This window comes from Thamnophis elegans, chromosome 1 (assembly GCF_009769535.1).
Source record: "Thamnophis elegans isolate rThaEle1 chromosome 1, rThaEle1.pri, whole genome shotgun sequence".
Lineage (NCBI taxonomy): Eukaryota > Metazoa > Chordata > Lepidosauria > Squamata > Colubridae > Thamnophis > Thamnophis elegans.
Window position 1 is genome coordinate 99,140,021 of NC_045541.1, and position 27,018 is coordinate 99,167,038.

A 27,018-nucleotide genomic window follows, 5' to 3' on the forward strand; every position below is an offset into this window, starting at 1 on the left:
CCAGTTCTGGAGAACTGGTAGAAGAAATTTTGAATAGTTTGGAGAATTGGTAAATATCACCTTGACTGGCCCCGACCCCAATATTCTCCGCCTCCTGAGGCCCAGCTGATCAGGAGGAAATGGGGATTTTGCAGTATCCTTCCCCTGGAGTGGGGAGGGAATGGAGATCTTACAGTAGCCTTCAGTGGTGGGTTCCGTATCCCGTTGCAACCGTATAGTGCAATGGGGCTGGGCGTCCACCATATGAAGCATGCAGTGCATGTGCACACACATGCAGCATGCGCATGTGTACTTACCACCCGTGACACTCCATGACGTTCCAGCTACTCAGCGGAGCATCACCCGGGCGGCATATGTTCCGCGCGCATGCGCAGAAGCCCCGAAACCTCAAATACCGGTAAGGAGTGCAAGCGGGTGGGTGGGCCCTCCGGAGCACTGTACCGGAATGGTACCTGATGCTCCTGGCAGGCACCAGTATGCCCTGGTGTCATAACCCACCACTGGTATCCTTCCCCTGCCACGCCACCAAGGCACACCACACCCACCAAGCCATGCCCACAGAACCAGTAGTAAATTTTTGAATCCCACCACTGCTCAGACAATAGCAGCAAGGAAATGAGACTTAGCCAGGAAAAAAAAAAAGAATTACCCGTAGGCATCTACGGCTGTCCAAAGAGTGAAAGAGAGGCAGCTAAGTAGGAGATCTAGGTTTAGCCAGGCCATCACAAGGATCCCAATGCTGTGCAAAGCTTGAGAAAGACAGTGAGCAAACACGAGCTCTCTCGCTCTCTTCGTTGTGCAAAAGAGATGAAAGAAGGATTCTGCCACATAAAGGAGAAAAGGAAAAAGGAAAAAGAAAAAAGGAAAGATCTATCCACTCTACAGAGGAGAGAGAAAGAAAAAAAATCAGGATTCAGGCAGCTCTTTGTGGAATGGCTTTCCCAGTTGATACTCTCTTAATATAATCTTGAAAAATATTAGATACTTACCAGTAACAAAATCAAATATTACTATTCTAATGAAAAATGCTGTGATTAAGTGATCAGAGTGAATTACTCTGTTTCACAACTACGTTTTTTTCAGCATCTTCTTTTTCAGTCTGTTCCTTTTTAATTTAATACATTTATATTATTAAACATTCTTAAATTCCTTCATTTCTGACTTGGTAGAGATGTTGCCTCAATGTAAAAACAAGCTTCAAAGTTGTGTCTCTGAGGCTAATGAATTCATCTTTGTGTGATGCTTATGCCGATTCGCATGTACTCTGATCTACAGTACCCAGGGGCATCTTAACAGCATTATGGGCAAAGCAATGTTCTGGAGCCCCTATTACAACTACTCAGAGGAATAAAAGTATAAATGGTTGATAAAATTAAACATATATTTGCATGTTAGTATTGATAAAAAATGCAGTAAAATGTAATAAATATGTTGCTGTATTTATGATACAAGGTGCATTGAAGGATTAACATACACAGATTAGTATGGGCCCCCTAGGCTCGTGTGGCTCATGGGCAAGTGCCCATCAGGCCCATGAGTTTCAGATCAGACGTGTTCTTGCTCTTCCCATCAATAAATCCTATACATTTGGATCGTAATGCTTCTCCCCTTACGTAGATCCCGGCTGCAGTACTTCAGTTGAACTATAGAGGGCGAGCTCCATGAAGCCACCAGCTTCATCAGCAACTTAAAAAGCAGCTCTCTCTGCCTGATTTCCATGCTGCTGATTTTCAAGAATGTGTACGTCCTGATTGCTTATTTGTTTGTTTTTAAATGTCTGTCCAAAGCACCCAATTTGCTTTGGAGTCAGTGTGTAAGCAAAGACTTTTGGTTTCTGTGGTTTTTTTTTTCCTGCGAGGGAAGGGAATTGTAGTAATTAAAACTACTAGGTTTAAGAATTCTCTGGGTCGGGTCCAAACCCCACTGAAAGCAATGAGATTCTTTTCTGTCAACTTGTGTGATCCTGGGTCATGTGCGGGCGGGCGGGCAGGAGGAAGGGGGTGGATTTGGTGAGCTTAAAACAGCCACGGAATGTTTTACCCAAAGAGAATGGACACACAGGCTGTCAAACTTGATGACTCAGAAGTCAACTTTTTGAAGCAGCAGCATTGCTTCTAAGAACAGCTCTCTTCCCCTTAAGTAAGTGGACAATATTTTTGGCTTGGCAACTCCAGCACCGGACTGCCTTTGCAATATTCTTCGGATGGGGAGAAACCATGTAATAAGTCTGCTTAAACCCTCAGAGCCGAGCAGGCTGCCTCCTCAAAGCTACCCTTCTTTGTCTCTCTTTTCCCTGCCTTTTCGGAGTAGCTTTGAAATGACATGCGGCACTTTGGGATATGAGGAGAGGGTAACCACTCAAAGCTGTTGGTTTGTCACTTCAGATTTCTTGCATAAATCTGTGCTAATACGGATGGGACTTTTGATTATGCAGCGCAGACCTGTGGGAGACTGGCTAAAGGCAGCGAATAGACTCCTTGATTATTCACATATTGCTTTTTATTCCCATTTCAATACATTTGTTAGGAATATGGGAAGAGTTAGAAGAACCAAAAGAAAAACAAGATATAGCAAGCTAGTTCAGGATTCAGCCTAGGAAAATAATGCATGGGAGATAGTCTTAAGTTGCATTTTCTGGGGTTGTTAAAATTGAATTGAGGTTTTGAATTTGGTTTTAAGTCTTGGCCTGTGACTATTGCAGCACTTATGATTCTAATTTAAGTTGTTGTAAAACATGAGGAAAGGCTGCAGGAATTGGGTATGTCTAGTATAGTGTAAAGAAGGACTATGATAGCAGGCATTTCAATATTTGAGTGGCCAGCACAAAGAAAAGGGGATCAACTGTTCTCCAAAGCCTTCGAAGGCAGAACAAGAAGCAATGGGTGGAAACTAATTAAGGGGAGAACCAACCTACTACTAAGGAGAAATTTCCTGACAGTTAGAACAATTAATCAGTGGAACAATTGCCTCCAGAAGTTGTGGATGCTCCATCAATGGAGGTTTATAAGAAAAGATTGGACAACCATTTGTTTTTTATGGTATAAGGTCTCCTGGTTATACAGGAAATTGGACTGCTCCAACTGCTTCAAATTCTGTTATTCTGTTACTCATGTTAATGAATTGAGAATTTGAGGGTGATAGATTTTCCCAGGCCTGTATCTAAAGACCGCAACACACTTGTATTGTGTATGGCGGCCCACTAGCAGCTTCACAGGTCTGGTTTGGAGCCACAAAAATACCGAAACTATGGAGCTCACAGCAATACCAGATAAAGCTTGAGGAATGCAACTGCTGTACTACTAGCAGTGCCCTGATCATTCTCCTTTTAGCAATAGCCACTCAAAGACTTCTCAGTCACTCTTCCTTCCTTTTACAACTGAATCTGCTTCTTTATTTTCACTTTTCTACAGTCTGTCTGCCATAGATTCTTTGTTTGGTTATAAGGAAGTAATGATTTTCCCGTCATTCTACCTGCATATTAGTAATTGTACAAAAACTGTGAAATGTAATCGCCAAAAAACAAACATACCTAGTAATGGTTTCTAACTGTTTTCTCGTTAAATATGTGCCATTATTTAAAGAAAAGAATAACTTTTGCCAGTTTTGTAAATTTTTCCTCCTAGTTCTCTGCATTCTCGGTGTCTCAAAAGATGCTGAGAATAGTCCATTTGCTCTCTTTTATTCTTCCATTGGGGCTAAATCCATCTATTCTTGCTCCTTTTCATGCAAAGAACTATTATTTTTTGGCTATAATTTTACAGTGCAGTCCTAGAGGTACCACACAGAAGAGCAAATAGCACAGAGGAGATTTATTTGAGAAATCTGAATGCAAGATTCTTTCTTTTTTATATAAACATAGGAAGGCAAACTTTTCAAGCAAGAGATGTTAGAATAGGTTAAAATTCTGTTGAACGTACTGAAACTTACCTTCAAGCAAATATATAGAATGGCACTATTGAGTCTCTTTTCAAGCCTACATCAAAGCTGAACATTTGCTTGAGTTCATTGGCACAGAAAGGTGTTACTGTAGCTGACCCCACCTCCTGTGGCTTGCAATTCTCTTTTGCCACTAATAAGAAGTTCTTAGTTTTCCAAGCCCTGTTGACAGCTACAGAACAAAATCTCAAGCGTTTGACCACAAACAAAAATAGTTTCTCAGAACCAGTGCAGCCTTGAATGTTTTTGTTCAGAAAACAGCTTTAGAAAGTATCTTGGTTGCTTCTGTATCCTTTGAAGAGTTTCTTACCCACTTACAAACAGCATTTTATTTTTATTAATATTACCCATGCCTCCTACCTGAGTCACTGGAAGTCCAGCAAATGTGTATGGTATGACCTGAGTATATTTATCTCTGGGGGATTATCTGTTGTGCCAGTTCAAGAGTGTGTGTGTGTGTGTGTGTGTGTGTGTGTGTGTGTGTGTGTGTGTGTGTATTTCAAGGAAGAACTTTCATTTGTATTAGTGGAAGATCCCATCTGCATATCCTAGGGATGGTCTGACTCTGAAGTATGAAATAGAATGTACACTAATGTGGAAAGTCATAAACCAAAGACCACTTGTACCTTTGCCCAGAAGTGAGTCATTGTCTCTTTGCTCACTCCAGCCAAAAGCAAATTCAGAAGCTGTGAGAGTTTCCTGAAGATAAGAGATAAATCGAAGGAAAACCTGGCAAAAAGTGGATGGCCCAGTTTCAAGAATCATTTCCTTCAAAACCTCTGCATGCTAATTAACCATTCCAAGCATATTTTCAACAGCATTAAGGGATTTCCTCAACCAAATAACTTCCTCCCTTGCTATCTTCTCTCTCTTTTTTTTTTTTTTTGCATCTGGGGAACACAGCTTGCTGTAGGAATCAGGATTAAAGATCTGGACATGGCATATCTACATATGTGTGTGTATTTATATATTCATTTGAAGCCTTGCCAAGTTAATCTGAAATACCATTGCTTGATTCAAATCCTATTCCAGTTCATAGGATCCAACTGAAAAGAATGAGCTCCTGGCCTTGTAGGTCCAGGTTGTTTCATTTATGCTTCATCATGTGCTTCTAATGAACCACAAATGGTTTCCAGCCCAACATTCCAATGCCGAACCACTTCCAAAGTCTGAAGGTATTCACACTTAGAAAGGTATCTGAGACGTATCTCTAAACAAAATGAAGCCTCCCTTCAAAGGCCTCTAATTTCTTAACTCTAATATTCAGCGGAAAGAGATTCTTATCCTCACTCATACCCTGGTCATGTCATAGCTTGACTACCGCAATATCCTGTGTATGGTACTTTCCTTGAAGATCACCCAGAAAGTTCAGCTGTCCAGTATACACTGACACATGTTATGCCCATGTTAAGTAAGTACACTGATTGCCAGTTTGCTCTGGATATGATTCAAAGTGCTGGTCCTTATCTTACTTATAATCCTTATTTGGCATAAGGCTGGTTACTTGAGGGATTGCCTAGCTCTTGTAATATTTGACCGACTGATTTGATCTGGCAGAGTTTGCGTGCTTTAGGTTCCTTCAATTAATTAATGCCATGTAGCAGGCCCCCTTCTTTGTGGTAGCACTTGCCCTCTAGAATAAGGTTTCCTCTGAGATATGAACAGCACCCATCCTGTCGATGTTTCAAAGGGCCTTGAGGGTCTGGCATTTTTACCCAAGTCTTTGGCAAAATTGAATGAACTCCACTTTGGATTATATGGTTTTATTTCTTTTGTTCATCTCCATTTTTGTTGACACACTTCTTCTTCTTTTCCTCCTCCTCCTCCTCCTCCTCCTCCTCCTCCTCCTCCTCCTCCTCCTCCTCCTCTATAACTGTTCATATTTATTCCCATGATTATCTAACATAGGTGTTGTCATTAGTTGCGAAGTCATATCCGACCCATTGTGACCCCATGGACAACGTTCCTCCAGGCCTCTACTATTTCCCCGAGTTCATTTAAGCTCACGCCGACTGCTTCAATGATAGCCACCTCATTCTCTGTTGTCCCTTTCTTCTTTTGCCCTAACATAGGTAATAGCTGGTTTATCAAGTAATGGAAAAATGTGGAAAGATGGGGGCAGGAATTGTTATCCAGGAAGAGGATTGTGTTTAATGTAATGCAGTGCTAATTTGGAACTTCTCACTTCCAAGTCATATGAATTATTTCATTCAAACATTCCAAGTAATATTTCACGCATAAGCCTCCATAGTAATTTTGCTTGCACTCCCATGGTTTGCCCATTACTTTTTTTTTAGAATTAGATCTATTTAGAGAAATTATACAAAGCAAATGAATAAACAAGATTACTGAAAAGAGGGATAAGAAAAAGTTATCATTTTTAACAAATATTATTCTGGCTATTCTAAAAAAATATCAATTCAGAAAAAAACAATCATAATTTCAAGTTGTGTTTCTTTAATTGGACCCATGGCTGTATATTGGCTACTTCTTAAAATCTAAATCTGTCTGGATTCATATGAAGTCCAGAAAATTCTTGGAATTGTTTGCTTTTTTAAAATCAATGTTGATTAATTTAGCCAACAATTTATCATCATTGACTTCTAATCCTACCAATAACAATTCAAAGGGCAGTTTGTGATTTTAACGAAAAAAGCATATAATTTGCACAGTCACTCTGGTCTGCTGACCATGGGCACTCAACAGAGGTGGTATTCTACCGGTTTGGACTAGTTCGCCCGAACCAGTAGCGGAAATCATGGGTGGTCTCACCCACCTCCCATGGCTCTACGGCATCTCATTTATGCCCTTTTTTCCCCAAAAGCACATGCGTGGAAGACTGTGCGCTCACTCACATTTCCGAACCGGTAGAGAAGGTAAGTGAATACCATCCCTGGCACTCAAGTAGTAATCCAGTCATGATGATCTTTTCTCACCCCAAAGATTCTTCAAGTCCAGTTTTTGTAGAGAGGAATGTTTAGTTCTAGTCCTGTATCACACAGAATAAAAAATAAAAAGACAATGAAAATGATCAGGGTCTTGGGAAACCTTCTATAATTTGAGATGGGAGTAGGAATATGACAAAGACTTGTTTCTTCTTCTCCTCCTTTCTCAGTACTAGAATTCAGGACAAGATGAAAGGGAATTCCTCTCTGCCAAACAGATAATTATTTTATGAAATCTTTGCCACAACATATGGAGATTGTCTCCCTTGCTTGGATTGCCTTAAAAGGGCATTTGATAATGCATGGAGGGTTGTGTTGCAAATGTCAACTAGATCTGTTGGTTGTTGGGGAGCTCCAGGCCACTTTGAGGGACACGTGAATAGATGTCTGTTCCTCTTCTGGGCTTCCTGGCTGGATTGGCCTTCTCTTCTGAGAGATTCGTTCACTCTGAACAGCACACCTCCATATGGATTTTGCATTTGGAGCTAATGATTTTCATATGCCTTGCTACACAGCTGCTTTTCTATGGGGTAGGGTTGCAGCATCCCTATTCGTCTTCCTCTGCTGCAGCCCTTGCTTTGCTCACACCAAGCATTCCAGATCAACCATTGTTCAGGGCTGGTCTTTCCCCCCCCCCTCCAGACAGATTTTCAGCTGAGGATACAGTATAAGAGGCATCCTCTCTCCACCCATTTCCTGCAAAAATTAAACCAAATCTCTTGGGAAACCCTTTCTCTCTTTCCCTGAATAGCTTTTAAAAACAGTGATGTTATCGGATGAGTCATATGCCTGTTTTGATGTACTGGTGCACATGTTGCGGATCCATTATGAATTCATGCTTCTGTCCATGACAATGAAGTCAGAGGGAAGCGCAAGGAGGCAGCTGCTTAGATCAAGTGGCAGTCTCTGTCCACCCCAAAGCCTGCAGCCAAAATCAACAGTGTCTCTTTTACAGTTGATCTAAGGAATGATGTTACATAAATGGGATGTTTGAACTAATGACTAAGTCAAATACAGCTGGAGGATCCCCCTCCCCCCCAAGACGTTCAGCTGATGGAATTACACAGCAGTCTTTCCCTTGTTATGTAAATCTAGGAACAGAGAACTGGACTACTTTAAGGAGGGTTTGTTTTATGCTCCTTTGCATATTTGTAATGACATCAGTGGACTTTAATTAACAAGATAACATGGCCTCTAGAAGATTCAAAGAAGCTTTATTTTGCACTAGGTCTGCACCATGCTTGTGCCCAATTTGCCCTTCTGCAGTGGTGAAATTCAAAATTTTTACTACTGGTTCTGTAGGCATGGCTTGGTGGGTGTGATGTGGCTTGGTGGGCGTGGCAGGGGAAGGATACTGCAAAATCTCCATTCCCACCTCACTCTGGGGTCAACCATAGGAGGCATTTGCCTGTTCTTTGAACTACTCAAAATTTCCGCTACCGGTTCTCCAAAACTTGTCAGAACCTGCTGGATTTTACTCTTGCCCTTCTGTCTTCAGAATATCTCTAGCTCTACTCTGACCATCCTGAAGCAACTCTACCAGGTTGAAGAGGAGAAAATTCAAGTTCAGCTTGGGGATAATGCGTAATCCTCTTAGGCAATAAAAATGGGTACAGAAGGAGGCCTCCCAAGCTTGACATCATCAACTGAATCATGGCATTGGAGAAAGATGGCCATTCTAGAACAGGTGTCCTGAAATTCCAATCTGTCAGGGTTTGGCAAAACCTGCATAACAGATTTTATTTCTTCATCTACTAAGGTTGGATTGGTCTTCTCCAACTATTTCATTTCCATATTTTAAAAATACATTATACCTGACTTTGAGACACTTGTGAGCCAGTTTGGTACAACAATTAAGACACTTGGCCAAAAATCAGGAGACCTAGAATTTTAGTCCCATTTTAGCCCAGTCACTTTTTTCTCAGTCCTGGGAAGGAGACAATGACAACCACTTCTGGAAACCTTGCCAAGAAAAGTGCAGAATATAGTCTAGGCTACTGGTGTCAAACTCGATTTCATTGAGGGCCACATAAGGGATGTGTTTGATATCTGTGGGTCAGGGTAGGCATGACTAGCTTGATGTCACTCGTGTCAGGGGTCCCTGTGTTGGCCCAAGTGCTCTGTCAGCGAAAATGGGCTCTCAATCTACCTTTTCAGCTGGGAAGGCCTCCTGCAACTTTCAGCCAGTGAAAACAGAGCACCAGCAAGCCGCACGTAGCCATCCCAAGCTTCATTTTCACTGACAGAGGGTTACAGGAGGCAGTCCCAGCTGAAAATAGACATTGGGAGCCTGTTTTCACTGGCAGAAGCACCATGGGCCGGTCCTTTGCTGTTTCAAGGGTGTCCCACGAGCCAGATCTAAGCAACCCACAGGTAAGATCTGGTCTGTGGGCCTTGAGTTTGACATCCCTGGTCTAGGCAGTTGCCAGGAACCAACACTGACTTGAAAGTGTACACACCTAGACACATTCACACACACACTCAGACTCATACAGACAGAGACAAACTGACTGTGCCTCAAAAAAGCAAGAAAATGCATCTATTACCTTACATACAACACACAAACATTCTCTTACGACTGGAAATTCATCATTTATTCAAAACTCATGAAGACAGGCTTATACTGATACATCTGGCATCAGAAAGAAACAAAATTATTTGGCATTGATTCAGTAGAAATCCTGAAGTTTCTCCACACCCAAAAAATATTAAATTTGAAAGTATCTGAAAAATCTTTTCTGAAGTTTCCCTTGCTCTTTTTCAATTCTCTCAGAAGACTTTAGAGATTCTTTCAGCCTTCCAAAGCAAATTTGAAGATATATAATGATAAGAAAATCAGGTAGAACATAACAGAATGTATTTGATCTAATCAGATCATTGTGTAATGAGATACAAAAAATAATAGTAATGATTACCTCAAAAGTAAGCAAAGCAGGGGTGGGCTGCTACGGGGTCTTCCAAACCCAGGGAATACCCATAGCTAACGTTATGGCCAGTTCGGAGAACCTCCAAATCCCAGCCCTGGCTGTCCCTACCTGCCCTGCCCCACCCACCCCTCCCCTCTCAGGAGTCTCCACGCAGACCATTTTGGATTCGAGGTAAGTGCAGGCCCACACAGAGGCTCAGGAAGGGGGAAAAACAGGCCTCCTGGAAGGTCTCCGGAGCCTGGGGGATGTAGTTTTTGCCCTCCCAGAGGCTCAAGGAAAGCCTCCAGAGCCCGGGGAAGGCAAAAATGCCCCCCATCCCCACTGAGGTGCAGGATGCTGACTAGGCTACATGCACCATGGCCATACCCACCCAGAAACTGGGCAGAGAACCCATGTCTGAAATTTTTGAAGCCTACCCCTGAAGCAAAGCAATGCCACAGTATGAGTACTGATGAGTTAATACTTACTAGATAACCAGTGTCCCAATGAGTCATCATTTCAGAGATATTTCCCTACCTAAACTGAGAAACAGAATGACCAAGGGCAGGGAAAAATGTTGTGGGGCCAGGAGCAACTTCAGACTTCCTGCCAGCTTCCCCACTGATTTACCTTCTGGAAATCTGGTAGGGAGCAATGTAAATCCATCTACTCACCCACCTACCCACCCCCCACCACCTATCCATCCATCCATCCTTCCTTCCATCCATCCTTCCATCCTTCCTCCTTCCTTCCTTCCTTCCTTCCTTCCTTCCTTCCTTCCTCCTGCCTCCCTTCCCTTCCCTTTCTTTCTTGCCCCATCCCATCCTGTCCTGTCCCTTCTAGCAGGAAACTAAGTAGTTGCTGGAAGGGAGAAGGAGTGAGAGATTGCTAGATTGACTGGAAAATTGTCATGGAATGTTGAAAATGAAGATGACATGATCATAACAGCAGCCCAACAGCACTGAAGCAGGCATAACTTTTCCAAATTTAATGCCCTCTGGATTCATGGATCCTGATTTTTGGATGTATTCTGTAACTTAGCCCTTTTGAGATACCTTGATTCAAAACATTTTGCCCTCTGATGCACCGTTTCACCCAGTTAAAGGTCAGAACAAGAGTTTATGTATTAGTTGAAGGAATTATCCTAGGAGTTTAAATTTCTATATAAATAACAGACCACAAGTAATTTTTGAGATAATACAATATAGTGAATAACATACTTGGGCTGGCAGTTTAATGAATAAGGTTCTGTCATTCCAAAACAGATGCTAAAAAAACCAAACAAGCCTATTCATGAATAAAACCAAATAGCTATGCAGTTAAATAATATATTTGATAATCCCATGGGGTTAAGTACTTCCAGCTTGCATTAAAATCATTCATGAATGAAAATGCTGATATAAATATCATAAATGGACACTGCTTGCTTGATCTATGGTTTTCATTTTTATGACTGAGCACTATTTTTTTCTAAAAGTTTGTTATCAGCTTTTTTTTTTACATCTGCTTCTCATTGTCAATGGAATTTGAATGTTTCAATCTGAAATTTAACATTAAAAGGACAGCAGCTAAACCTGGAGATTCGTTTGCCGGCCCTGGCACATTTTATATAGAAACTGTTTGTAAATCTTAGAGATACACACACACACACACACACACACACACACAATTCCCACAAACTAGAATGGAAGGCTAAGGAGTGCTGCTTTTTCTACATGAAACCCTAGTTATTCATAATGTGCTCCACACAATAGAAATTTTGCTCAGGAGTCCGGCAATATAACATGGTATCTCCTTAAAAAAAAAAAAAAAAACCTTATACCGCTTTGCATAGCAAACTTCAATTGGGGCGTCTACACCACCAAGTATTGCTTCACTTAAACCCCAGGGTAGTTGAAAATTTTTCATGGAGCTTATAGTGATTTATAATGGGAAGCACAGGCTTTTTCAGTAACATTGTTCTCACTGACAGTGTAAAGAAAGAGACCACTAAATCTCTTCTCATCATAACTAATGATTAAGTCAGCAGCTTTTTTGGCGAATACAGAACACCCTTCTTACAAAAACAAAGTATTCTATTGTAACGCATTACATTTTTTTTAAAAAAAATCTTTTTAAGTATCCCATAAGCCTTTAGCGGTATCTTTTTACTAGATCTTCTCTCATTGTCACCATATTGAAATAAATGGAATGTGTCAGGCCGCGTAAATGCCCTTTCAATAACTTTTTAGGAGCTCACTCGACAGTTTTGGAAAGGAGGGGGAAAAAATAAAGAAATGAAGCAAACTTTCTCAGGGACTTCTATGGCTTGAATGAAAGATTGTCCTGCTAAGGGAAAAAAGGCTTAGGCTGACATCATAGGTGGAACAAGAAAGGATAAGTCTTCACAGTTACTTACTTGACACTGTCTCTGATGTGGCCTTATAGCTTTGAAAATAAAAATAGATTTGAATTTCTTGTGATGAGGGGAGTTTATTTACTAGCACAACTACAAGCAAGCTAGAACATGTATATGCCCCAAGGTATTATAAAAATATCTAGCTACCTTGCTTTGTTTTTGGAAACTGATCATCCTAGGATCTCAATAAAAGTGAAAGAATTATGATTATTTAACCAACTTTAAATACTCAGAATGAATCAAAAGATTTTATACAGAGGCAGAAAAAAACAGAGAAGCTGAGGCATTCCTAATTTGTTAATAGATCAAGCAGCACAAATAGAGCATATGATTCCATTTATTAGGGGAAACACTTCTAAAGCATGAATTCATATTGAAATTATGTTAGAGCCAGATAGGTTTATAAACCAATGCTTCTTTCACCTGAAATATTTTTTTTAGAATAAAATAGATTGAAAATATTTTTTTACCAAATAATGTTTTAAATTTGGAAGACTATTACTTGATAATAGAGACTTCCCCTGTAACTCCTCTCATAACATATATTGATCAGGATGATTACTATGGTTTAGTTAAACTAAAATCTTTGAATAAATATACCCTAATCTTTATATATGAAAAGATTTCTATAGTGATAAAGATCCCCTTGAGCAACAAATAGGTGATGTTACTATGGATTTTCTAGTATTCAACTTAAATCACTTTTGGGCACTAATAATATCAGAGATTCGGGAACACTGCCCTAAGCCAATTACAAAAATTTAATGCTTCTTTATTTAAAACAACCAATTTCAAAAATGTAAAGGTTATTTTTGCAATCAGAAATAGGGGATCCAACATATTGTTTCAAGGAAGCTTAGAAAAACTGATTTTAGTAATCCCGTAGAAACTGGCAGAAGTTATAAAAAAAGTTATAAAAAAGATAATTTCACTTCAGTTTCAATGCAAGAAATGGAGTAGAAGATGATATATATCAAAATTATTTATCCAAATGGTTTAGAGATTACCTTTACTTTTAACCTATAGAGTCAGTATGTTTGGAAGGTTTCTATATTTTGAATCTCTGCTTATAGAAATATCCATGTTTGGTTCTATATATTAGCACTTGTATCAGAGACCAAACATTCATACATTGATGTGTCTATAGCAGTGGTGGGTTTCAAAAATTGTTCGAACCTACTCTGTGGGTGTGGCCTCCTTTGTGGGAGTGGCTTGCTGCCCATGTGACCGGATGGGAGTGGCTTGCCGACTGGATATGAAGATGCCGACGACACTTGTCAGAACCACCTTAAATTACCTCACACACAGCACTGGCATGCATAAGAATATGATGTAAACTTGTTTTTTAAAAGGCATCTTTGGTTTGTGTTAAAACAACAACAAACGCAATGTTCTGATTGCACCACAAACGCAGTAGTCATCCTTTCCTTTCACAGAGGCACTGAGTTTTATAAATATGAGCATGATAGTGTAGAATAATCATATCCAAGGACCAGTGGTGGGTTTCAAAAATTTTTGGAACCTCTTCTGTAGGTGTGGCCTGCTTTCCGGGTCCACTGGTGGAACCTCTTCTAACCGGTTCGGTAGATTTGATGAACCAGTTCTATCGAATAGGTGCGAACTGGTAGGAACCTACCTCTGGTCTATAGTTATGTAAGACTTTGGTGCCATAAGTAGCAAACGACTGAACCAAAAGCTGAAGTAGCAGCACCAGTCCACTTGTTGAGACTTCCCTATTTTTCTGTACTATAAAGCTGAAGATTTAGTCTGTGTACTTGTTATAATTGCACTTTGCTTAGCTGTATGGCTACTGCTGGGCAATCAATACTTTCGTCTTTTTCCACTTGATGACTAGTTCTCGTGGTTATGCTGTATCCTTGATATCATATAAGTTATTAGTAGCTTCTACTTTATTATCATTGCATCTTCATTGCAAAAAAAAATTGCAATGTGACTTGTACACAAATAAGCACAAATTTATTGATTAATTGAATAGTAAACTTAAGAGTTCACTGCAATCTTCATATAAAAGCTGGTAGGTAACCTCAGAAAGTCCTTTAACTGATCCATGCCTGTTTGACTTATAAACTATGTTCATTACCCCAGGATCTAAAGCCCCAAGAACCAGATTTTTGCTATCCCACTAGCTGAATAATCTGCAGCAATATGTCTTCTCTGTTTCTCCTTGCAGCCAGATCCAAAATAAAATGGGACAGTATCTTATTTTCCCCACTGTAGCTGACTAGGTCAGCCTACTCTTACAGCTTCTTCGGTTAGAGTTCCTCTTCCATTTCTCTTGCCTGAACTAGGAGGCCTTTCACTATCTTGATAGCCAGCCACTATCTTAAGAAATGAAAGAAAGCCTGCATTTAAGCTCTGTCAGAGAGATGAAAATGCCACTACTGTCTCCAGGCTTAAGACAATGGTTTATTCTACCCTGATAGAGCTGGTCCTATGAGCAGAATGCCCTCTATGAGCCCTTGTGGCACAGTGGTTAGAGTGCAGTACTGCAGGCTACTTCTACTGACTGCTGGCTGCCTACAATTTGGCAGTTCAAATCTCACCAAGCTCAAAGTTGACTCAGCCTTCCACCTTCCGAAATGGGTAAACTGAGGATGCCAGATTCTTGGGGGCAATAGGCTGACTCTGTAAACCACTTAGAGAGGGCTGTAATGCACTATGAAGCGGTATATAAGTCTCAGTGCTATTTGCTATTGCTATTGATGTCAGTTTTGAGGAGGGAAAGATCACAAGTGAGATGCCTACCGATCATACTAGAACTATAAGTAGCAAACAAACAACAAACTGGCTGACTTTGCCAGCTAGGATTTCTGTTGATCCCACTTCCCATGTACCTGGAATGCACCTTTCAGATTAGCAGGAATTTCCTCACCTTGTATTAATATCTTCCAAATTATAAAAAGAATATTAAAGGACTGAAATGCTGGCTCCATATTTTAACACAATCTTTTCATTCATCTACAGTATGTGTGCTTTTATGAAGCTAACCAATTTACTGTAACACTAATGAAATCACAACTCACTCAGACATAAAAGGTAGAGCCCTTGATAACGAACAGAGCTTCACTACTGGCTAAAGAAAGAAAGGTGTTTATCTTAGGAATATTAAGTGAAGAAATGTAAAGCATGCACAATTACTGTTTGCGTATATGCCAGGTTGCATGTACCAACACAATTGTTTATGATCTAATCAATACACTCATTCCTTATTAGAAATAATTACACATCTAGTGCTAGAATGGAAAAAGGCCCATTAACCCCTTGTGCCCTTTTTAGTTTAGTTTTGCCTTTCCATCTAACAGACTTCTGTGCCACTCCACTCATTAGAGGCTACTGTCTATGAAATTGTTAATAAATAAGGATGTCGATCTGTCAGAATGGATCTCCCAGCTCAGAGGTGATGATAAATATCTGTCCCACTGGATTAGGATAAAACAGTAGAATACAAGCAGTTACTGTTTATTACTGGATAGTTAATGTATAGAGGACAAAAGGTGCTGAAGCTTGGTGACTTTTTGAAATCATTAATATGATTTGGGCCTATTGTTTAAGAGAACTAGGGTAACAATGGGCATACTTAATTTTTATTTTACAAATGGTATATATAAATATGAGAGATGGATTCATAATTTTAAAAGCGGGTTCTTTCAGTCAAGATCCATAAATACATTGTTCAATTTGCTGGAACAGTTGGGGACAAAGTTTAAATTTATATTTCTCAACCTCTTTAAGTAGAAAAGAATTCAGCTCTCCTAAAAGCTTACACAATATTTATGGGAAAATAACCATAGAGAATCACATATACAGTATAATAACCATTTTGGGAACAGTTTAAAAAACTATCTCTGGACCTCTTGGGTGGCTTGTTCTATCTGGGATTTTTTTCCGCTTTGAAATTAATTTTCCCATTAAAAAAAAAAAACCAAAAAGGTTTTTGTTTAAAAAAAAAATCAGGAGTCTGATTAGATTAACATTTAACACTAGTAACTGTTCATTTGTTGCCAGCTGTACTTAAAGATATCGTGAGTTAGAGAAACATTATGTTTTTCATGCCATGTAGAAAAGGACTACACACAACTTTCTTTGTCATCGTTGTCATCCCAATGATATGTACCACAAAAGTGCCTTTTTATAAGTGTACATCTGCAGCCTGTTAGTACTTTTAATATATAGCCCATACAGATTAAACACATGAAATAACATTTCTGTCCTGCTCCTGGGTCCTTTGTGTTATGATGTGCTCCAGACCTGATCGTAACACTATTCTTCTTCCAGCTATTGCTGGCTGACAGAGAAAAAAATGTTTTCTCTAAGACTCAGAATTATTCTGAAGATAAGCAATATGATAGGGCTTGAATGCTTCTGGCATATCTTTGTTTCATTGGTTGCACCAAGAAGTATGGTTGGGGATATGAACTTCAAGACTTCAGAATGTTCAACAGGATTCTGAAGGCTAGGCCTCTTCAAGGCAGGGGGGAATTCAAAAAAATTACTACTCGTTCTGTGGGTGTGGCTTGGTAGATGTGGCATGCCTTGGTGGGCTTGGCTTGATGAGCATGGCAGGGGAAAGATAGTGTAAAATCTCCATTCCCACCCCTCTCCAGAAGAAGGTTACTGCAAAATCTCTTCCCAATCAGCTGGACTCGGGAAGCAGAGAATAGATGGGGGAGGGCCAGTCAGAAGTGGTATTTACCAGTTCTCCAAACTACTCAAAATTTCTGCTTCCAGTTCTCCAGAACTGGTCAGAACCTGCTGAATACCACCTCTGCTTCAATGTGAACTATTCTTCACCTCATGTGAAAGCAGCTGTTGTCCTAGCCACACAAAGCACAACATTACACTGATCTGTGTTCTCCAGAATATGGAACATGGTTTTATGTCCTTCCTGTACAGGACCAGGTCCTGACCACAGAGTTCCCTGCAACATTGTCACATACCAGAAGAATAAGATAGTCCTTAAAACCTGGAGCAATTTTTTTTCTTGTTTGTTGATGGAAAAATGGAAGTACATCCAGGCTTGTCTCATCAGCACTGAAGACTGCAACCCCTAAACTCAATCATCCTGGGAGTAGAATTGATGCTTGAATGTGTACAATTAGCCATTGATGGCTTGTAAACTATAGTCAGTGCCTACTGCTACAAATTGCATCATTTTTTCATAGATTACTATTCCACTCAATGATATATTACTATGGCATACAGTGTCCTCTGTCCACAGGCTGAGAACCTTTTCCAACTGTTCAGGCCTTTCAATACTACTTTGAGATTCTGAAATGTCTAGCTATGCACACTGATAATAGCTGTCCTCTTGATGGAATGGGAAGTGGATTGACTCATGCTATAATACTGTGCAATGGATACTGTGCTGTTATGAGTCCAACAGCCTTACTTTCTAGCTCAAGAACAAGGCGTTATACAAACTTGGCCACCTCCCACAACAGAGCTTTCTGCTGTATGCTGCCATATTTTCCATATGGAGAAAGTATTGTTAAACAAGAGGATGACTCTATAAGGTCAGAACACTGAAGATTGCTGGGACCTTTGGGAAATGGGATGGGTGGAGGTTGAATGCATTCTTCTATGTATGTGCAAAATAGTAAGTTCAGAATCATGAAATGATGAAAACCAGATACATACAAAATAATTTACCATAGCAATGAAATTTATCAACTACAGATATCCAAACTATAGTTGAGATATGGATGACAAAGCCTTGTGAAGTCTAAAAGGTATCAACATTCATGATTACATTTTTTATATTTATACGACCTTCTGAATTTGAAATAGCAATACCAAGAGTTCTTATACACTGCTTCATAGTGCTTTAAAGCCGTCTCTAAGTGGTTTACAGAGTCAGCCTCATGCCCCCAACAATCTGGGTCCTTATCTTACCTCGGAAGGATGGAAGGCTGAGTCAGCCTTGAGCCATTAAGAAACAAACTCCTGGAGTGAGCAGTGAGTTAGTTGGCAGCATTGTATTCTAACCACCGCTTCACTAATTAAGCTTCTGAAGGAATCAGATTTGGATTTCAATTGCTCTGAAGGAACTTTACTTTTAATAGGGATATCTCCCAGATCCATCTGAATCAATCGGCTTTGGGTCTGGATTCAGTCAATCTGAGACACACCCCTTATTGTATACTTAGAGAAAGGAGACGGAAAATTACTTCATATGACATCTTATGAATGGCTATGGCCTGCACATTGACCTCAGTTTAGGACTACCTCAATTAGCAAACATTTTTAAAACCTTCAGATGCTGTGCGTGAGAATGCTATAAGCCATGATCTGAAATTGTTATAAATTGGTCAAGAATGCAATATTCATAGTCTGCCAAGATAACTAAAATAATATTGGGAGGAAAAATTAACACAGCTCTCTATGGTTATTGTTGATGCTATTATTATGGTTCTGATGCACTTGGATGATTGGCAACATGCACACAATTATGTACAAACTAAATCAATGGAAAAATTTTCACAGATTAAAATGATTGCTGTACAGATCTTTCTTGATCAGCATATTTTTATAATCCTTTTCAATGCTTACAGTGCAGTGATGGAGAATCTTTTAGACACTGAGGGCCCAACTGTGCACACACACACACAGCCCAAACCGAAAGATGTGTGCATACCTGAACGTGCACATGCACTGGCATGCGTGCATTCGTGCGAGCACATGCATGGATATGTGCACATGCATGCCCCGGATATGAGTGCATGCGCATCAGAGACTGGGTGATGGGCCCCTTGAGTTGGTTGGCTCTTAACAGGTTATTGAGAAAGAATGAGAATCTTATGGCATATAATGGTGTTTGTGACATGGCTAGGAGTGACTTCTAATGACATTGGGACATCTGGTTGCTGATATTGCCATGCGGGAAAAGAATATTCAAAGCTGCAAATACAGAATTATAGTGGGGAAATAAAAAATATGAATGTGGAAAAGTACAGGAAATGTAAAAGACAGGAAAAGATGAAATGAATGAACTACTGTATTTTTCAGTGTATAGGGTGCTCTGGACTATAAGACACACCTTGGTTTTTGGGGAGGAAAATAATAATAAGAAAAATTCTGCCTCTGCCTACCAGCAGCCATGGTATTCAGCTGGCGAGCTTCCTGACTTGGACCACATGGTAACAAAGTCAGCCAATGAATAGGCATAGCAACTAAGTCAGCCAATGAAGGCTTTTGGACTTTGAAACCAGGTAGGTTCCTGCCGGCATTACTACCAGTTCGGTGCACTTTTTTTGCTGTTCCAGGCTATAGGGATTGCCACAGATCATTGCAGCCTCTGGTGGGGATGGGTGGAGCTACATTCGGTGTATAAGACACACCCACATTTTCACCCTCTTTTGGGGGGGAAGGTGCGTCTTATACTTCAAGAAATATGGTATACACTGACATCTTAGGCATAAGTGAACTGAAATAGATTGGAATTGGACACTTTCGGTCAGAAGATCATGTTGTTTACTACTCAGTGGATTAAAAAAAAGCAGGAATGGTACTGCTTTCATAATCAAGAAGGAAAGGGGGGAAACCAACCAGAATTGCAAGATTTTGTTACTATAGCGTACCTCAATGAACTATCATTCTAGTCTTCATATGGAATCTGTTTCTTGATCTGGTCTACCTCATAAGACTGGCAACATACCAAGGAGACTTAACAGGGCGTGTAAGCTATCATACAATGTCCTTAATTCACATGCTAGTAAAATATTTTTTGGGATCATCCAACGCAGATTGGAGCCATGAAAAGAGAGAAGCCAGATGTTCAAGTTACTTTAGGAAGATGACACGTTATATGGCTGATGCACACTGTGTAATTGAGAAAACCAAAGAACACTGAAAATAAGTCATCGGGTGCTTCGTTGATTATAGAAAGGTCTGTGATTGTGTCAATCTTGTCAAACTGGGAAAAATGCGCTTAGAAAAATGGGAACCTCAAACATCTCACTGTACACATAATGTTCAATTTAACACTATTCATTTAGTGACCATTCAAAGTTATGACATTCACACTTGATCAAAATTCAGTTGCTTAGAGTATCTTGCATGTATTTATGACAGTTGCACTGTCCAGGGGTCATGAGATCATCCTTTATAACCTTCCCGGATGGCTTCTGACAAGCAAAATCAATTGGGGGAAAGCCAGATTAGAGTTATCAACCACACGATACACTTTGCAGTAATTCACTTAGGAACAGTGGTGGATTCGGGATCCCATTGCAACCGGTACAGTGCAATGGGGCTGGGCGTCCACCACATGAACACGCGCAGCGCACGAGCACATATGTGCAGTGCACACATGCGTACTTACCACCCACAATGCTCCAGCTGCCTGGCAGAGTGTCACACAGGTGCCGTATGCTCCATGCATGTCTGTGGAAGCCCCAAAAACTTCAAATACAGTAAGGAGCGCAGGCGGGCGGGTGGGCCCTCCAGAGGCACCGTACTGGAATGGTAACCGATGCTCCCGGCAGGCACCGGTATGCCTGTACCAGGCATGCCGGTCTTAACCCACCACTTAGCAACTATGGCAAAACAGGTCATGAAATGGACACAACTTACTTAGTAACTGTCTTGCTTAGCAACAGAAATTTTGGGCTCCATTGTGGTTAAAAATCAAGGATTTCCTGTACTCAGGAGAAAGCCATATACAGGACAGAAAACCCAGCAATAGTCCAGATGGAACACAGCAAAATATGAGACGGTCCTTCAAGTAGCCTGGACCTATGCCAAATAAACAAATAGATCATAGAATACACCAATCCAGAATTCTCATTGAAAGCCTAAATGACCAAGCTCAAATTATCTGATTTTGGAGATATTATGTGAAGATCTAGATCTCTGCATAATTCTATAACTCTAAAAGGAATGAAAGAAACTTTTCAACAGGAGGCAAGGTACTGCACAAGGCAGAAAGATTTCAGGTTAAAGGGTTAACCAGAGGCACCAGTGTTGGGTATGTGTGTACGCTTGTCAAAATTTCAGGATTGCAGTCACATGTAAAAAAGGGACTTCAATCATCTGAACATGGTCACAATCTAACATCTATGAAGGACTAGATAGATTTCCTATGTCGAAAATGATGGGAATACATTTATACAGATCAGCAGATAGAGACATTCATATACATATACAGTACATATGTACATCTATACGCAATACATGGGCACACTCAGACAATTTGCAAATTAAAACCTTAATACTTCATTGGAGAAGTTTATGAGGTTTCTTTTTTAAAAAAATGGTCAAACAGCAGTCGGTCAAACCAATTGTTGGCATGCATCTTGAGGCTGTTGAAACGGATTCATAGAAACCTTGCTGTCTATTGCAGAAAATGACGACAGCTGCCACAGCTGCTGAGCTACAGCAAAGTAGTAGCCAAGACTAATATTTCCTAGTATATTCTTTCACTCCCCCCCGCCCCACCCCTGTCCTCTGTCTCTTTCAGAAGATCATGGGCTTTCTGATTTCCTAAACTACAAGGCTACAATAAATATTGAAAAATGTGCAATGAGCCCAGTAAATAGAATCCAAGAAATATTCTCCAAGGGATTTAGAACAAGTTAGAACTTAGAATAACTGTGTTGGAAGGGACCTTGGAGATCCTCTAATCCAGGGGTCAGCAAAGTTAAATACTCAAAGAGCCACAAAGGTCCTAACCGGAAGCCCCCTGTTCAATTCTAGAGCCAACCAGAAATCTGGTTTCCCCACCATAGAGTCCTCCTCCTAGTGTAGTGTCTTTTTTCCTCTACATGTCCTAACCGAAAGCCCTATCAATTGCGGAGCTGACCAGTAAATCTGTCCCTTGCCATAGAGTCTCTTTTTGGTGTACCATGCTTCCCCTCCCCAAACCAGAAGCTCCTCTCAAAATTGTGGTGCAGACTAGCAACAGGGAGCCACAGCAGAGGGATGAAAGAGCCACATGCGGCTCCAGAGCCGCAGTTTGCTGACTCCTGCTCTAGTCCAATCCCTTGCTCAAGTGGGAGGGTTTGTACCATTTCACATAAATGGTTGTCTCTTCTTGAAAGCTTTCAGAGATGGAGCATCCACAACTTCTGAAGGCATTGGTTGATTGTTTTCATCATTAGGAACTTTCACTTAGAACTAAGGAGAAAGTTCCTAATGAATTGAGAAAGAATTTTTCAGTTCTTTAATTGAAATTTGAATTTATTGCTAACTTTGTGCTTGGTCTATTTTCCTATTCCTTTTCCCTGTCTTCTGCTAAATGAGCATTTGCATGGAGTAAAAGAATTAAACTTAAATGTGTGTTCAGATTCTTATATAAATTCAGCTTGGCTCATCATGGGCTAATAGCTAATCCTCAGTTCCTCAGTCTCAACTATGGAATAGTGAGGAAGCTTCTGTGCATTGCTTTGGAATATGTGGGCTGGAGGAGGAGGGGTAAATTTGTTTACTATTTAGGCTTTGAGGACTTAAAATAATAAAACTAATTTAGAAATCAAAAACATAATCACCAATACAGCAAGACACGGAATCATAACAAGAAATATTTACATCAGGAAGGGGGGAAAAATCAATCAAAACATCTTTGATGCTTACTTATAAAGGTAAAAGGTAAAGGTTCCCCTTGCACATATGTGCTAGTCGTTCCCGACTCTAGTGGGTGGTGCTCATCTCCATTTCAAAGCTGAAGAGCCAGCACTGACGGAAGATCATGTGGCCATGTGGCCGGCATGACTAAATGCCGAAGGCACATGGAATGCTTATATATAGTGTATCACAATTTTAATTTGTCAAAGAAAGTGCTTGGTAAACTTCTCTTGAGAAGTTATTCTATAAATGGCTTTATCTACTGAATTAACATATTTTAATAAAAATCCCAGACTTGGCATTTCAAGGAACTTTGGCACTATGTCAGATTATCCAGGCTCCCGCAAAAGTCCTGGAATATCATATCCTGATCATGTTTTAAAATGTGATCTTATTTACTGCTTGCTTGTTTTACCTCTTCATAACAAAAATGATGCTTAAGGAAGATAACAATCATTTAAAAACTAAAGTAACATGGTAATTCATTTAACCAAATTATATTAGGCACAGATCACTGTATTCTGAAGTTTTTATCAGTCTGCACTTTTCAAATGTTTCAAGAAATTGGGCAGGAATCCATGTCTCTATTTGGGTAGAGTATTGTGTGAGTTTCTATATGTATAAGTGTTAGGGTAACATATCAATTTTTAAATTATATTTTTATACTATTGTATGTTTCATTGTAAGCTACCCAGAATTGCTTAGGTGAGAAGGGGGAGTGTGGAAATTTGATAGATTAATAAATAAATAAATAATAAGTGGAATGAGAATATTCAAATAACATTCAGAATTCTAAGCAAGGTGTTACAATTACTTAGGTAACAGGAATAAGCACTGAATATATCTTTCCATCATTTGGAAAGACAAAAAACACAATCAAGAATTGAATAGAGCTGACTCCAGAACATTTCCTAACTGGATTATGGGAAAGCAGAGAACAAAATGAGATTTGGCCAATTAGATGTTTTTGAAAATATACAAGTTTATGGTTTCCTTTTTTTATGTAGTTTTAAGTGTGGCTGCCTGTTTTTGCTGACTGTTAAATGATACAGTATTTTTCACAATGAATTTATGGGCATCTAGTCACTTAGGCTTCATACTTTCTCAAGTATCCAATTTATTGCTCTCCATCTTATAATTTGAAATGTTTTCTCATTATCCCTTTAAGTGCATTGCAAATTTGCTGTCTGCAATGACCTGAGGGCAATTGAGATCATCCAGCAATGCTATTTATTACACAAGATTACAATGACATGAGACCTGTCCTTAGTTTGAATAACAAGGCATTTCAGATAAGAGAAATGTTTTGCATCACAGGGAACAGCTTTCAGGGAGGAAAAAATACACTTATTTAAGCTTTAAGGAGCTTCTGACCTGATAAAGAAGGGGACATCTGGGACAACTGGTACAAAAGGCAATAATATTTTTATGATACTAGTGCACTGTTTCAAGCTAAGCAAAGACTTGGAATGAATTTTCTGATCTTACTATTTAACAGGACATAATAATGATTCTATAGTACAACAAGATCTGTGCACTAAATCCATGGTAAAATGGCTAAATAGCAATAGCACTTAGACTTGTATACTGCTTCATAGTGCTTCACTGCCCTCTCTAAGCTGTTTACAGAATCAGCATCTTGCCCCCAACAATCTGGGTCCTCATTTTACCCACCTCGGATGGATGCAAGGCTGAGTCAACCTTGAGCCTGGTGAGATTCGATCTGCCAAACTGCTGACAGCTGGTGATCAGCAGAAGTAGCCTGCAATAACTAACCACTGCGCCATCACGAATCTCCGCAGTCTAAATACGTAGTTAGTCATGGTTAATCAAGTACGGATTAGATGAAACCTGGCTCAAAAGCAGTACTGTGAGAGAGGGATCTCAGAGTCCTAGTTGACAGACACTTAAATATGAGCTAGCAGTATGCTACAGCAAGCAAAATAGCTAATGCAATCCTTGGTTGCGTAAACAGAGGGATAGAGTCAAAATCACAAGTATTAGTACTGCTTTATAAAATCTTAGTAAATGGAATACTGCATCCAGTTTTGGTCACCACATTATAAAAAGATATTGAGAAATATTGGAAAGAGTGCAGAGAAGAGCAACAAAGATGATTAGAAGAGCCTATAGACTAAAAACATATGAAGAACGGTTGCAGGAATTGGGTATGGGCACTCTAGAGAAAAGAAAAACTAAGTATGTGACATGATAGCAGTATTCCAGTATTTGAGAGACTGCCACAAAGAAGAGGGGTCAACCTATTTTTCCAAGCACCAGAAGGCAAGACAAGAAGCAATGGATGGAAACTAACCTAGGAGAAAAGCTATCTAGAACTAAGGAGAATCTTCCTAACAGTGAGAACAATCAACCAGTGGAATGGCTTGTCTCTAGAAACTGTGGGTGCTTCATCACTGGAGGCTTTTAAGAAGAGACTGGACAGCCACTTGTCTAAAATGGTATAGAGTCTCCTGCTTAAGCTACAGGTTGGACTAGAAGACATCAACATTCCTTCTATCTCTATTATTCTGTATTCCATAGTTGGATGACATTTGGTGAATAAGATAGTTCCATGGGGTATTGCTTGAAATTTGCAAACTTAAACTTTTTTTTTTACCAGAGAGTTCAAACATGTGATTGACCATTGTCCCAAATGGCAGGAAAATTGTTTGTCAGACCTGTGGACGCTAGTCCATCAACAACTGGGGGTGATGTCTCTGACCTATGAGTCAGCAAGGTAGATTTTTTGCAACCAAAGATTATGCACAGGTTCTGAGTACTCGGCTTCCACAATGGAATCCTGCCAGTTCTAACTGTCTATCTCCAATGTTGTGACACTCACATGTAAAGTGATGATCAGAAGTGAAGCACATTCCTCCTTTGTTTACTTTTATCTCAGGGCTTTCTCTTTTGTCCATAAATAAAAGTCAATTCATTTAAACTTTTTGGGAGGTAATTAATACTCTGCCTATACCAACCTTACCCCATCTGTCTTTCTCTAGTTGTACTGTCTTATCACTGATCCAGCATGGCTGTTGGCTGTGGTGGCTGAGATGAAAGGAAGCGCAGTCCACAGGGATTAGAGGTTGCCAAATCTGTTCAAACTAATTCCCTCCTTTGATCCCTATTCAGCTGGAAAGCCACCATAACAAGGATGCTTTTTTCAGATTCCTGCCAATTCCTTCCTTTTATGACACCTCTCTACAGCATGTCTGGCAGTGCTCCAGGAGTCTTCTTGACTTTGAGGAATGATTAATCAAATGGTCAAGGTGCAGGAAATTGCAGCAAAGTGGACAGGTGAAAAAAAAAATCTACCTTCAGCAGATTCATACCAATAACAATAATCTACCTCAGGTATTTTCAATCAGTTGGACATCAAGTTTGCATTAGGTGACACCACAGTTGCTGCTCATTCAACGACCAGAACTGGTCATTAATTTTAGCCCACTGGACCTGATCTTGGATCTTGATGGTGGAATCAGTAACTACCTTGGCCTACAGGGATCTGCAGCATATTACCAAAAACTGGGTGGGAGATGGATGTTATATCGCCTTGACATAATTCTTCTAGGTTTCATATCCTTCCTCTGCCTTCCAGGATCACTGTTCAATGAATATCTCTTTGCTAAAAGAAGATTCCACTCAATGTGGAGATTCCAATGGTATATCAGCCACTGTGCTGCCTAGTAGGTTTCCTGCCTGAGCTGCTGGACTAATCTCAGGGCTATTTTGGTATAGTTGTAAAGGTACTGGTCTAGATTATGAGTTCTGGGAGACTATGAAAGCTGGATAGGTAACACTGGATCAGTCATTCTCTCTCAGTCTAATCCACCTCATAGAGTTGTCCCTGTGGGGAAAACATGCAGAAATACTAATTTATATTAATACAGTATTAATGTTTGCTACCTTGTGATAGCTATAGATATATAGATAATTCAGACATAGATATGTAGATAATATATAAAGGTAAAGGTAAAGATTCCCCTCACACATATGTGTTAATCATTCCCAACTATAGGGGGCGATGCTCATCCCCATTTCAAAGCCGAAGAGCCAGCATTGACTGAAGACATCTCTGTTATCATGTGGCCGGCATGACTAAATGCCGAAGTTGCACAGAAAGCTGTTACCTTCCTCCCAAAGGTGGTTCCTAGTTTTCTACTTGCATTTTTACATGCTTTCGAACTGCTAGGTTGGAAGAAGCTGGGACAAGTAAGGGGAGCTCACTCCGTTACGCAGCACTAGGGATTTG

At 40.0% G+C, this 27,018-nt stretch overlaps 1 long non-coding RNA gene across 3 annotated transcripts in view; it reads right to left on the reverse strand.

Annotated features, from left to right (window-relative positions):
- Nucleotides 1–24,478, reverse strand: part of LOC116513951 — a 49,359-nt gene extending 24,881 nt beyond the window's left edge. For all 3 annotated transcript variants that reach the window (XR_004256064.1, XR_004256065.1, XR_004256063.1), the window contains exons 1-2: nt 24,441–24,478; nt 6,792–6,925 (exon numbers count right to left, since the gene is read on the reverse strand). This is a non-coding gene — a long non-coding RNA (uncharacterized LOC116513951). The remainder of the gene's footprint in view (nt 1–6,791; nt 6,926–24,440) is intronic.
- Nucleotides 24,479–27,018: the final 2,540 nt, after the last annotated feature.